This window comes from Neovison vison, chromosome 6 (genome assembly GCF_020171115.1).
Source record: "Neovison vison isolate M4711 chromosome 6, ASM_NN_V1, whole genome shotgun sequence".
Taxonomy (NCBI): Eukaryota; Metazoa; Chordata; class Mammalia; order Carnivora; family Mustelidae; genus Neogale; species Neogale vison.
The window spans coordinates 68,144,905-68,159,292 of record NC_058096.1 but is presented as its reverse complement, the minus strand read 5'-3'; the positions used below and the strand labels follow the sequence as shown (position 1 = coordinate 68,159,292).

Sequence of the window (14,388 nt, the reverse complement as noted above, 5' to 3'; positions counted from 1 at the left end):
GAGAATCTCAAGTAGACTCCCTGCTGTGTGTGCAACATGGGGCTTAATCCCATGACCCTGAGATCATGACCTTTGCTGAAATCAAGAGTCAGATGCTTAACCAACTGAGCCATCCAGGCACCCCTCAAGGAAGTAGTCATTTTATTGCCAGTAATAAAAATTCAACTTTTAGGGAAATTACTATTTTGGAAAACTTGGTATTTAACTTAAAGTTTGGTACCCACCACCATGAGCTCTATGCTTCTCAATACATAATGATTTTTCTAATGAGATTAGTGATAATGTTAAAGAATGTGATTTTTGGATGGCATGCAATGAGTCTGGAAGACCGGTACAGTTCAGGGAACTAATATTTTCTGAAAAACCAATGCTTATTATTACAAAAAAAACATGCACGGGCTAAAAGGTGAAAGAAATATCAGTAGATTCAAATGTGACACAGTATGGAAAGTTCATTTCCTATGGTTTCAAGTCCCATGTTATAACTAACCTTTAAAAAACCACCTACCTGTCAAGTTTTGGTGTAGTATTAAAGAATATCCACAAGTAACTGAAAAAGCAATTAGATAACTTCTCCCCTTTCCAACAACCTGTTTGTTATGAGGCTAGGTTTTCTTTACATACTTCAACTACAACAACATACTTGCCCCTGAATTCAAAGCTGACAGGAAAATCTAGCTATCTTTCTATCAAGCTAAACATTACATATTTGCCACTGTTCTCAATATATTTTTTGCCTTAGAAGACAGTTATTTATTTATTTTTAATATTTTATTTATTTATCTGACAGACAGAGATCACAGTAGGCAGAGAGGCAGGCAGAGAATGAGAGGGAGAAGCAGGCTCCCTGATGAGCAGAGAGCCCAATATGGGGCCTGATCCCAGGACCCTGAGACCATGACCCAAGCTGAAGGCAGAGGCTTTAACCCACTGAGCCACCCAGGCGCCCCAGAAGACAGTTATTTTTAAAACAAGTTTTTTATCATGTAACTAGGTTTACTGTAGTCACTTTTCACGAGTTAATTGTTTAAGTTCTCCTTTTAAATTCTGAATATGGCAAAGACTGATAGATTTCTAACTCTGATAAGCAAAAGCTCTTTGGGTCCTCAATGATTTACAAGGGTGTAAGGGGGTCCTGGCACCAACAAGTTTGAGAAATGCTGTCCTTTTTTTTTTTTTTTTTTTTTAAGATTTTATTTGTCAGAGAGAGAGCGAGAGAGAGAGCGAGTGCACAAGCAGGCATAGTGGCAGGCAGAGGCAGAGGCAGAGGGACAAGCAGGCTCCCTGCTGAGCAAGGAGCCTGATGCAGGATTTGATCCCACCTGAGCCAAAGGCTGCAGCTTAATAGACTGAGCCACCAGGCATCCCAAGAAACACTGTTCTAACTTACAAGAAAACGTTCAAAATGATTGTTAAAGGTATTATTAAAAAATTTTTCTACTCAAAATAAATCAGATATAGGCTTAAAAGAACTAGGGACACAGAAGATGAAAATATGGTAAAATATGAAGCAGAAATTCCCAGGAGAAGGAGAGGCCAAGGAACAGAGAAACATGAACATACCCACAGTCACACAGATACACATTCTATAGCTATCTTTAATAGCCCAAGCCTGATGTGGTTACTAACCATCTCTGGAGTCTGAGCATGGTTGAAAAATCAGGGGGACCAACAGTCCCTCGACACTCTCCATACTCAGGTGAAAATTGTTCCTTGATTTGCAGGACCTCTGCCTCTCTTCTGTTTGAACAATCTAGCACTCCTTGTATTTCTGCCTTCCAGATCTCAAGGGTTAGCTTGGTCCCAATATTCTGTGTGCTCATACGATTCTATCCATTCATCTATCAAATTAGTTCCCTCCCCATGGATTGAAATGAACTTGAGACTTCACTCTGCAAATGAACTTGAAAAAAGGGAAATAATTCTTAGCAATGACCTGAGCAACTAACTCCCTGTATTTCCAGCATAATTAAATCTTCCCTCCCCAAACAGTCAAGGCAACTTTACTGAAATACACAGAAGTCAAAAAACGTAAAGTTAGAGTTTCCATATAAATTTTAACTCTCACAGTGCAAAGAAAAAAAATCTTGGAAAACTTCTTTAAGTTATTAATCAACAACATATCTATCATGTAGAACTTTATAGGGCTTGCTAATAAAATTTGGTGTAATTTTATTAGTATATCTCTAAGACACGACAGAGAGTGAAGTAATGCTACCTTGAGTAAGGCCACTCTCCTGGGCCAGACTGAGGCCTGTTCTTCTAAATCTTCTTCTGATCAGAGGCATAGGCCAAGCGCCCTCTTGTAGCCCACCCGCTACTTAATTCCTAACGTACGTGACAACAAAACTGAATCAACACAGCAACTTTCGCTTCTCTCTACTGCACGTTGTCTTCTATAAAAAGAAACTTAGAAATAAAACCCAACTTAAAAAGAACACACTATATTAGGATATTGACCTGCAATCCTGCAAAAAGTCAAACACACAGTCCATTTTGGGGCAGTGTGCGGCCCATATCGAAGCGGAAGCTGCAAGTCCCAGCAGAAAGTGTGCCGACAGAGCACAAGGCTTCAGCAATCCTGCTCCCTCATCCCACCCGCATCTTTGCAGCACACTTTCTTGCAGTCATGTTGGGGGACTACGTCAGACCTCCTCACGTGACAAGGTGTCAGGAATACACACATCGGATCTCAAACAAAGATTACACAACAGAAGCCCTTTGTATAGTTTTGTCTAGGAAAAGGAAAATCCTCTTGATTTCTCTTCTAAATGCAGTCCCAAGGGGGAAGAGAAGAGCTGCATTCATCAGACTCAGATGCACTGAAACCCTCAGCTTGGAGAAGGCATCGTAAGGCAAGGGAAATTTGCATCTTCAATGGGAATTCAAGCCGCTCAAAAGGTTGACATCAGAAAGCTGCCAGGGTGTATCTGACAGAGGGAGGTTGGCTTGAACAACCTTACTTGAATATATTACTTTGAAAAGGTAAACATTTGGGCGCTAGACTTGTAGTTGCGTGCATATTGATTGTAAGAACGAGTTATTATCAGATTCATGAGTGATGCAATGGGCTCAGTTAAATATTTCAAGCTGTTTGTTTGGAAAGATGAAAGGGGGAAAAGGTCCTTGGCTTCTCTCTCTCTTTTTCAAACACAACAGTGTTTCAGGGTAGCCCATGTACCTTAGGTTCATCTCAGGATCGAGCATGCCCACATACCTGCTTGCTTAAGAAACCCAGCCAACAGGCTCGAGTGTTTATCTCTGAAGCCCTCCAGTGCTGTGTTTGTTCCTCATCTCAGCCAAGCTCCACTGACACTCAGAGTTCCGAGCATGGAAGGCATTTTTAATCTGAATGCTGGGGGGGTCGAGTTACCAAAATGACCAGGGACAGGGTTCCTGTCCTCTGGAACGTCTCAGTATGGGGCGAGTTTATCATCAAGAGTTGCTTTCAAGGGACACCTGGGTGGCTCAGTTGGTTGGACGACTGCCTCCGGCTCAGGGCGTGATCCTGGAGTCCCGGGATCGAGTCCCACATCAGGCTCCCAGCTCCATGGGGAGTCTGCTTTGCTCTCTGACCTTCTCCTCGCTCATGCTCTCTCTCACTGTCTCTCTCTCTCAAATAAATAAATAAAATCTTTAAAAAAAAAAAAAAAAAAAAAAGAGTTGCTTTCAAAAACCAAATACCATTTTCTTGTGAACCTAAAGGGCCAACTGATGTAATGGCCCTGTTCCTCTCAATAAACTGCTTCTTCTTGGGAAGGGCAGAGGAAGAACGCTCAGATAGTCTGGCTACTGAACAAGAATGGCTCTCCGGCCAGTCAGAAGGATGGGCCATCCTGAAACAGACGGAACACCAACTGCGGCTTTGGCCTTAAACTATCTAAACCCACCTCCCCATGGCACCCTCCCTCTCTAGGCCCTGCTCCCTCTGCACCCCAGCTTTCTGAGGACTACCACATGACAAGGAATCACAGTTTACACCATTGGTTCTGTCTGGATGAGCCAGGAACTGGGCAGGGAGAAATGAGGGGCACAGCACACACAGTGCAAAGAACAGTGCTTGGCACACAGTGGGGTTCAGTGAGAGCGGGCTGGAACCAGCTGGAGGACTGACCGTGTCCTGCTCAGGTGGTAGCTTTGGCGAGAACCGCTTATGTAGTCCATGCTTCATGCGGTACGTGGGACAATCTTTTAAAAACACAAATGAGATCAAGCCAATCCCTGCGTAAAACCCTTCACTGGCTTTCCCTGAAGTCAGCACAAAATCCAAACCCTTCACTGTGGGGGCCCGGTGTGATCCACAGGCCCTCTCCACTCTCTCTCGACTCGCCCACTCCCTTCCATCCCACTCTCCGTGCTCAGCACATAGGTCTCCCTTTGCTTACTCCACCTGCCTAGTGTCTTCCGGCCCTGGGATCTTTACACGCACTGACCCCCATACTGGCGGTGGCTGGCTCTCTCATGCTACAGGCCCAGCTCAGATGTCATCCTGGAAGGACCACCCCCTCTGTCTTTGATCCTGCTTTCACTTGCCCTCACCATGCCTCGTTTTCCTTCATATTACCTATCACAACCTGCCATTACCACGTGTTTGTGCCTACCTGTTCACTGTGCACTCTGCCCACCAGGAGGTAGGCTGCAGGGGGCTAAAGGACCTCATCCACCCTGTTCACTGCTACAGGACACAGCACATGGTAGGCACTTGGGAAATATTTGTTGAAATGACTAGTGCTGTGGCCATGCACAAAAAATAGAAATGAGGCTTACCCTGATTAAAAGAGCAAGCTTCCCCTCTCCCCTGCACTCCCCGTGCCCTGCACCCTGCTCTGCTTTTTTCTTTTCCATAGTACCCACAGCATTCCAATATACTACACAATTTACTCCTTTATTGCTTACTGTCCATCTGCCTGCTCCAACTGAAGTCTCACAAGGGCAGTCATCTTTGATACTCTTCCCTTCCCTGATGTAGCTACAGCACCTAGAAGAGAACCTGACACACAGTAGGTCCTTAATAAATATTCATTTACTAAATACACACTCCATCCTGTAAATAGATACATTTCTAAATCAATATCAGACATGGATAAGTAGATACAGGTATCATACATATTGTCATCACAATTTGCAGCTGTTTGAATCTCCCCAAACAACTTAGAATAAAATTGCTTTTATCTGATGTACTTCTGGTTGTGAAGCACTTCACATATTAATTCTTTTAATCCCCTTCACCATCCTGTGCAGCAGGCACATAAAATGGGGATAGTACCATACCCTCACAGGGTTAAGGGAATGAACAGAGCCTGTGCTGGGTATATGGAAGTTGGTATTACTGGGTCTGCATCCTGACAAGTGCCACCTTGCAGGAGAGCTATAACTGCTGACGGCGGCACATAGCCCAGTCCCCCACACTCCGCGGCCTCGCGGGCATGCGCACTCACAGCAGGAAGGAAGACAGAGCGGGTGACCTGATCTAGCCACACAGAACTGCCCTGCATGGAGTGCAAAGAGCAGGCTTACTGTAGAGGGTCACCCCTGCAGAAGCCCACAGCAGGAACAGACTCAGGCTGAGATTAAAGAGCTAGCCCACAGGGGGCAGCCACCTTAAGTCAGCAGAATGTGTCTGAGTGGTCCTTGGGGAAGGGCCACAGAGGCTGGGAGGGAAGGCAAGTAGACCCCTTGCCCTAGGCAGCTGGCCCCAGGGCAACCTGAACACTGCTAGGGACTGGGCCTGGACTCTTCAAGGCCAGCTGGGTTGACAGTGGTGTGCAGGAGGCGCTCTCTAGGTGCCCTCTAAACACACACACCATAGTCAGCCACAGTGTCTGCCCCACCCCCACCCAGAACTGACTTAACACCCAACACCCACGTTGGCACTTTAAAATTTTAGTATTAAAAAAATTGATTTTTAAAGTCAATTACCGATTCAACTCAGTCTAAGCACTCAGATCACAAAGACCAAGGATTTCTTAATCTCAAGTGTATGCATCAGGAAAATGGGTTTTTCTTCACCTCCCCTCCCCCCCCACGAGTATTTAGATTTACCCTCTCTGGGGACGACTCAGGCTTCAGGGGTCAGGAAGCTCAGGCTGGAGCCCTGTCCATCAGGGTACGGCACAAGAGTAATGAGTATGAAGCCTCAGGAGGCACCATGGAAAGAAGATCTCCAGGGGAGGGCCAACTTTGGGTGTGAGCTGTCTCCATGACAGACGGCAGTCTCCCCACAAACACAGAACGGAGATGTGGCCAGTGAGCCTCATTAAAACCCTAAGTCCAGTGCTCGCTTCGGCAGCACATATACTAAAACCCTAAGTCCAAATTCCAGTATCTTCACCAAGGCTTATAAAGTCCTCTGCGACTTAACCCCATTTCCTGATACTCTAATTGGCATCAGCCTTCCTTCTGCTCCTTGAATATGCCTAGGATCTTCCTATCTCTGGGTCTCTGGACATGCTGCTCCTGCAACCCAGAATGCCCTGCTAGTACAGGAAGCAGCCTACCCTTACCTCCATCCAACAACCCTTTCCCCCTCAATTAGGTTCATCTGTCATATATTCTCAGCATACTTTTCTTTCATAGTACTCATTATGATTGTAATTTAGTATTGACAAATGAGTGCCTTTACCACAAGAGTATAAATTCTGTAAGGGCTAAGACTGTTTCACCAGTATCTCTAGCTCCCAGCACTCTACTTGGCACATAACAGGTGCTAATAAACCTTTATTAAATGAATGCAAAAACAAAAAGCACCCAAACCCAAACATCAAGCCCTCTACAGCCCACAATACCAGGCACTGTTACCAAGCTTTCTGGATCCAGCATTAGGTCAATGCAAACTGCCCTATTTGTCACCTATGCTTTGTTGAACATAAAGCCAGGAGGCTGTTCTGACATAGTATAAGGAAACACAGACACACACCCCAACACTGAGGGCCATCTACTGTCCACAAAGTTGTCACTGCTCAAACAAGTTAAAACACTGAAACACAGCTTCGAAACACTGAAGGATAGCTTACTATTACTGCTTTGGCTTAAAGGAAGGAAAAGAGCAATACTTCCGGCTCTACGAGTATGCTTTGTTCTGTTTAGAACAACAGGCCCCAAATGGAGTCACTTATGCTAAGCCCCATGAACTCAAACTGAAACGTAACTTAGTTTGGCTCTCCCAGAAATGGAATCTTAAACCAATCAGGAATCAACCGATCAGCATTAAGTAATCTGCCCCATGATGCCCTGCTGTCCCATATAAGGAAAGTAACCTCGCAATAACCAATCTGCCTTTTGCCCAGTATAACTTCCTTATTTTGCTCCCGTCTGCCTATAAAATCTTTTGCCTTGCATAGCTCTTTGGTGCTCCTTTTTATCTGCTACGTTGGAGGCCGCCCAATTCACAAATCACTGAATAAAGCCAATAAAATCTTTAAAATGTACTCAGATGAATTTTGTTCTTAAATAGTTTAAACTCCAGGGATTTGGCCTTTGTCCCTTGAGTACTTGGACTAAATTGGAAACAAACTTTTAAAATAACTTTAAAAAAAGTACTAAAACTGCAAAGTAGTAAACATGTGGCTGTGTAATATAAAAAAAAAACAAACTGTGCACATGCCCTGGCCCATGACTTCTAACTATGCTATGAAGAACCCAGTCACTGCTGACTCCTGCTTGCTTTAGAGCCCCCCTTGAGCTGCCTTCCACAGATGAATCCCACCACAAATGAATCAATGTCCCCAGTAAGACTTGCTAGTCAGACAGGAAGAAACTCACGTCATAGGCCGGCCACATCCGAGTACTGAGGACCATTCTACGCATTGCGTATACACTATCCCTATTAAGTTCACAGCAACCAGATTTTGCAAATGAGAAAACCGAGACACAGAGAGACCTTGTAATTTGACGGGGGTCATTTAACTAGTGGGCAACATAGCTGGGATTCAGAGCCAGGCAGTCTGATGCAAACACCAGACTCTCCATCTCAGGTTCAGGCGTACCAGGAAGTAAAGAACTCAGCTTTTTCACCTCTTTCTTGGTATCAAAGGCTCATCTGCTCCTGACCCCAGCCTACTTACCAACATGGGATGAAGCACCAATGGTTGGCTGGACCTGAGTGGGGCTGCCATACACAGGGCACAGGTTAGGGCCTGTGATGTGCTGTGAGGAAGGGGAGGCTGAGAGCCAGCTCGTGCTGTGCTCTGTGTGGCCAGGCAGGTGCACTGGAGAGGGCTGCATCCTCCTGCCAGATGGAGGGGGCTGTGTCTTTAAAATACACAAAGATGCCATATGGGCCACCAGGTGGCCTTGTGGTGAATATTTTAGGGAAATTCAGAATTCTCCATAACATTCTACTTTTGTTTTCCTAAAAAAAAAACAAAAATCCCTTTGAAGTAATATATGGTGCTCATAAATATTATTATTATTAAAGATTTTATTTTTAAGTAATGTTTACATCCAATGTGGGGCTCAAACTTACAACCCTAAGATCAAGAGTTGCATACTCTACCCAGTGAGCCAGCCAGGTGCTCCAATATTAGTAGTTTTTGATACATTTTTATTTCAAGGTCATATTTATCAAATGCCTACCACTCACCAGTTACTGTGTACAACACGGGATGCCATAAGAAGTGGGTATTGAAAGGGCAAGCGAGTCGAGAGATTACATAAAGCTCCTGAACCAGGAGAACAGAGAGACCCCAAAGCACTATTAGTCCAGTCATGAAACGCAGCTCTACTAAGGGACGATTCAGGATAAGGCAGCCTGGCTACGTCCAGTCTGGGACCGTGGCTGAGAATCTGAACTTTGCCGTCAGGGGGACCTGGCTCTGTCACGGTCTGACTTTGACCTTGGGCATGTTTCTTAAGCTCTTTGCACCTCAGCCTCTTCATCTGTAAAACGGAGTTAAAAATAGAATCTACCAGGCTTAACATGAGGATTAAATGGTAATACCTGTAAGATGCTTGGCGTAGTATCTGGCACAAAGCTTACTAAAATTAATTATTATTAATGTTATTATCATTAATTAATAATTAGTTGTACATGTCAGTAGCAACAAATATTGCAAGCCTTGGCCCCAAGCCCCAAATATAGGAAATGTGAAATTCCTCAGTGGCAGGGACAAATGTTCTAGTTCACTGTGTGCCCAAAGGTCCCCATACCCTCCCAGTGCTTACTATCCCAGAGAGGCTCAGCAGTTGGTCATTCTTCCCCAATGCAGATGGCAGTTACATCTGGGCCTTAGCTCCTATGTGGGTATTTAGTTACAAGTATTGTCTAAATTCCATTTTTTTTTTTTAAGTTGCATTGGTTGTTAGTAGTCTTCTTAGGAGGTGGAAAAAAACGGTATCAAAAATTAAAAAAAAAAAAATACGTCAACTTGGGGCACCTGCATGGCTCAGTCTGTTGAGTGGCTGTCTTCATCTCAGGTTGTAGTCCTGGGATCGAGCCCCACATCAGGCTCGCTCCCTGCTCAGCAGGGAGCCTGCTCCTCCTCCCTGCCCCCCGCTCATGCTCTCTTTCTCTCTCAAATAAATAAATAAATAATTTTAAAAAATCATCTTTTAAAAAAATCATTCACTTAGGTATCTGTTAGCAATTCTGGTAAAAGGTTTGATAGGAAGGAGACCAAAATAATGTTTAAGACATATACTAAATCATCCATAAAGTTCCACAGTGTGTACTTGTCCTCTTAAGTCAGATCACTCAAATTATGCTGTATAAGGCAAAGCCAGGGTACGGTCAGTTTATCGGGTTACATGTTTTAGATAGCAACATTCTTTTACCTTCATAAAAAAGCCTCTCCTGGGGCACCTGGGTGGATCATCGGTTAAGTGTCTGACTCTTGGTTTCGGCTCAGGCATGATCTCGGAGTAGTGAGATAGAGCCCCACATTGATTGCGTGGGAAGCCTGCTTAAGATTCTCTCTCTCCTTCTTCCCCTGTCCCACCACTCCCTCTTCTCTAAAATAAATAAATAAGGAAACATGTTAAAAAAAAGCTTCCACTGTGCTCTGCTTCTTCACCTCTCCTGTAGACAGACTCCAGGCAGACCATGTTTGCTCCTCTCCCAATGTACCATGGAACTTTTAGAGGGCAACATCTTGGGACCTCCTCCTTCTTACTTGAAACTAGGAATCTAGTAGCTGCTTCCATTATTTGGCTGTTTAAAAAAAGGGGGGAGGGAATCTAGTAACATGTCAGTTTGGTTATGATTTATTTTAGAGAACATTTTGGTTTTTTGATTTTAGAATTTTTTTATTTTATGTCTCAGTTTAATGGATTTATTAAGTTGTGGTTTATTCAGAAAAAGAAAGTAAAAATTTGGGTTAATTTGGGGCTTAACATGTTTATTTGCTTATTTGGGATTCTGGTTCAAGCTTCCACTGAAGTCCTTGAAGAAAATTTTTGATAATTGTCCGATGTAATCAATATAGAAGTTCTAAGCCCTGCTTCTCCTATACCACTGGGCTGTCTTTTTTCTGTCTGTACAGTTTTGTTGTTTTTTTTTTTTTTTTTAAGATTTATTTATTCATTTGACAGAGATCACAAGTAGGCAGAGACGCAGGCAGAGAGAGAGAGAGGAGGAAGCAGGCTCCCCACAGAGCAGAGAGCCCGATGCGGGCCTTGATCCCAGGACCCTGGGATCATGACCCGAGCCGAAGGCAGAGGCTTTAACCCACTGAGCCACCCAGGCGCCCCTCTGTCTGTACAGTTTTATCTTTAGATTCAGAGGGTAAAGCAGGGCCTCTGTGTACATACTCCTGGGTTTAAATTCCATTTCTGCCACTTACTAGCTGTATGAACTTGGACAAATTAATACCTCCACACCCATTTTATTTTTTAAAGATTTATTTATCTACCTGAGAGAGAGGGAGAGAGAGAATCCTCTGGCAGACTCCCCTATAGGGCTCGATCCCAGGACCCCACGGTCACACCCTGAGCCAAAATCAAGAGTTGGATGCTTAACTGACTGTGCCACCTAGGCATCCACAAACCTGTGGGTTTTTTTTTTTTTTTAATCTACAAAATGGATATAATAGTGCAACTTAGTTCTTAATAGGATTAGATAAGACAACATAGATAAAATGTAGTATCTCATTCTATTGCTCTTTTCACCCTAATTTCCCATGAAAATTCCAGGAAATAATACTTACAACTCTTTTCTTTAGCCCATCTCATTTTGATAATAGCAACCAATTTACTGCTTGTCGTTTGAGAGGCTGTTGGAATCAGGGGACATTTTGTACAGAGAGGTTTCTTTGAAGCTGAATGGAAAGACGGGTGGCCTGGAGAGTCTCAGGCTTCACGGGTTTCCAGTGAGCCTGAGCAAGACTAGTTCTGACAGGCTCGGCAGCGGGAAGTCAGGCTGACCCCAAAAGAAAAGACATTAACTAAAAAATACTCATGGAAGGTAAGTACAAAAACAAATATTTAGCAAAATAAGGGACTGTGGGTAAGAGTTCCTACATGAAAGTCTTGGGAGGATACGCTGACCTAGGTACATAATGCAACTGTGAGAACAAACATTTACTTCGAAAGAATAAGTACATGCATCATGATGTTAACATCATGATACATAAAGCCACATACAAAATTAGTGACTGTTGTTTTGGGGGGATGGGGTCCTACGCACCCATTAAAGATAGCACCACCCCCCTCCCAACCTTACAGCAAAGAATAAGAGAAGAGGCGAGTGGCGTCTCTGGGTCCACACGTTGCTCCTTTCACTCTAGGTAAAGGCGCTGAGCAAGACAGCTCTCAGACCGTCACCGAACCCCCAGTTAGACTATTACTCAGTTTCTTCACACACAGAAATGGTAAAAACATCCAAGTGGCCAGCCTCACCAGTGTTCACGGACAGAGTTAGGGCAGGCAAAGGATTTTACAACCTGAGCACTCGGTCTCTCCACAGCTTCATTCGGTTCCCTTCTTACCTCACAGGGAAGGGGGCCTTGAAGCACTACGAAGTCATGCCCCGAGTGGTAGTCAATACCAGCAGGAAGGAGAGGAGGCAGGCAACCAGTGTTCTGCCCCAGAAGAGCTGTGGCTGGACGCAGGAGGAAGGGGAAGGGAGGCCGTGGAGGAAGGAGCCTGGGGCTCCCTCCCTTAGGAGGCCTCTGCACTGATGTCCTTCCTAGTGAACATGACTCCTGGGACAGTCTGGCTACTGTGTCACTGAGCCTGCCCACGCTGCTCTTCCAGGCTCTTCAGGGGCTTAGTAACAGGATGACGGTCATAAAAGCAAGTTCCCTAAGGCAGTTCCCAGCTCCAAGATCAGGCATTCCCTGTTAAAAACAGAATCCCTGAAACCGAGCTTTTTGCCTTGGCGGCAGCTTCTTCAAGCCCACTTTGAGGCTCTTTTACATATTTGATGACCACAGCCCATCCCCAGTCCAGAGAGCTGTGTCCACAAGATGGTGCTGAGTCTACACCGAGAAATGCTCTTGTGTCCTGGGAGGCTGGTAATCCAGTCCCCCAGAGCTTTCTGAAAATGGGCAGATGAGTAGGCCAGGCTCCAAAATAAACAGGCATTCAGTGTTCTAGGTAACAAAAGGCAGAGAGTCTGCTTCTTAGTGGACGCTGCACTCTAAGTCATTCTTAATTTGCCACGAACGGCTTCTAGAGATTCTTCAGATCGGAGGTGGGGAGGGCTCCACCCAGCACAGGCATTTCCTCCTCAGAGGAGCAGTTCTCACTGGTAGCAAAGAAGGGGCCCTTAACTGTGGTCTCTGCCCCATGACAGCCCTTTGAAGCTTTACTCTGCATGGCCCCCTCCCTGGGCTAAACATCTCGAATTCCTTCTGCTATCCCACTGCAAAGAGGGTTTTGTACACAAAAGGAGCATTAGATTTGGTCCAAGCCTCTCATTTTGGATGTGAGAAAACTGAGGCACGGAGAAGTTAAATGACTCGCCTAAGAGCTCAGGGTTTGACCAAACCTGGCTGCTAGGCTACTGGTTCCACATGTTTCACTATACTGTGCTCAAAAGGCAGATGCTGGGGCCTGCTTACTAACAGCATGACCACAGAAAGGACCTGACCTCCCTGAGCCTTGGTCTCCTCCTCTATAAAATGGAGAGAATACTACACGCTTCACAGGGCATGGGAGGATTAATTGAGAGTATCTGAGCACTCGGCAAGTGCAAATATGAAGCAAATAATAAGTGCTCAACCATTGGTTTTATTTAGGTTATACAGGTTTCTTTTTTTGGCATGGGGTTCTCCTTTTTTCCCTTGTTTCCTTCCTCCTTGGCTTCCAAACTTCCAAGCCTGAATTTTTTAACTGAAGCTCAAAAATTCACTCATTTATTATAACTAAATTTAATCACGTTCATTTTGTTCAACATCTCCAGTGTGTTGAGATATTTTTAGAATGTCACTTCTGTCTTATAATAGATCTACCAATTTCTTTTACGTGTCACACAGATTCACCCTCCGGAAACTTAACAGGTTAAATTCAAGATGGCGATGTCTGTAACAAAAGGGCAGGACTGTTTTCTGTGCCCACCTCCAGAGAGTGGCAGAATGTGGCTATTCTTCTCAGCAGACACACCCCACCCGCACAGATCATATTTCAAGATCAGGACTTGGAAAATATTTTTCAATCTATCAGAATAAAAAAGATAAAGCTTTGGTTTCATTTTTGAGGAGGAAGGAGGTTGAATCTACACGATGAGGAAGTGACTCTGTAAAGAACAGCTCTGGCTGTGTTAATGCATTAATGTGTTCAGAATCAAGACACTGAGACCTCAGGGTAGGTGAGCTCTTGTGCTGAGATCCAGAAGACTTCTGAGCTGCAGAAAAGAAAAGTTTTACTTGAAAGAACAAGATGTCAAGCTCTGTGGAGTTGAACTGTGGTCCCCGAGCTGGCCCTTGATTTCAGGTGAACCAATGCAAATCCTAAGCAGTTATATTCTCTCGGCTCTGTTGTTTCAATAAGCACAAGACCTTAATTTTCTAACTCGTCTCCCCTCCCACATCCTCCCTAACTAGCTCACGCCATTTGTTTCTGGGGCTCAAGACACAGCATCCCCGTACTCTGCCCCACTGGGAAACCAGATAACCCGCCACTGTTTCAGGGCCCATATTCACTAACCCAGCAGAATACCACCTTTCCCCAACCTGACACTTCTCAAAGGGCAACCTTCTGGACCGAAACATGGGATAAGGACAAGGACATCCAGCCTTACTCCTGTTTAGCTCCCGACCATTTACAAATCACTTTCATACAAACCATTTCATTTTCTTTCTCACAATACCCTGCTGGCTGTGAGATAATATTTCCATTTCAAAGATGAAGACACTGAGGCTCGGAAAAATTAAGCCAAAGTCCTAATACCACATATCATGTCATTGGCGAGGCTAGGTTTTCAACCCCGATCTTGTGACTGTGGGTCACAAA

At 44.5% G+C, this 14,388-nt stretch overlaps 1 protein-coding gene across 8 annotated transcripts in view; it reads right to left on the bottom strand.

Moving 5' to 3' along the window:
- ZBTB38 (zinc finger and BTB domain containing 38) overlaps positions 1–14,388 on the bottom strand; it is a 78,561-nt gene that overhangs the window by 16,053 nt on the left and 48,120 nt on the right. The window contains exon 5 of one of the 8 annotated variants that reach the window (XM_044251492.1): positions 4,897–4,990. The exons of the other annotated variants lie outside the window; for them this stretch is intronic. The gene's annotated coding sequence lies outside the window, so the exon portion shown is untranslated. The remainder of the gene's footprint in view (positions 1–4,896; positions 4,991–14,388) is intronic. 8 annotated transcript variants of the gene reach the window in all.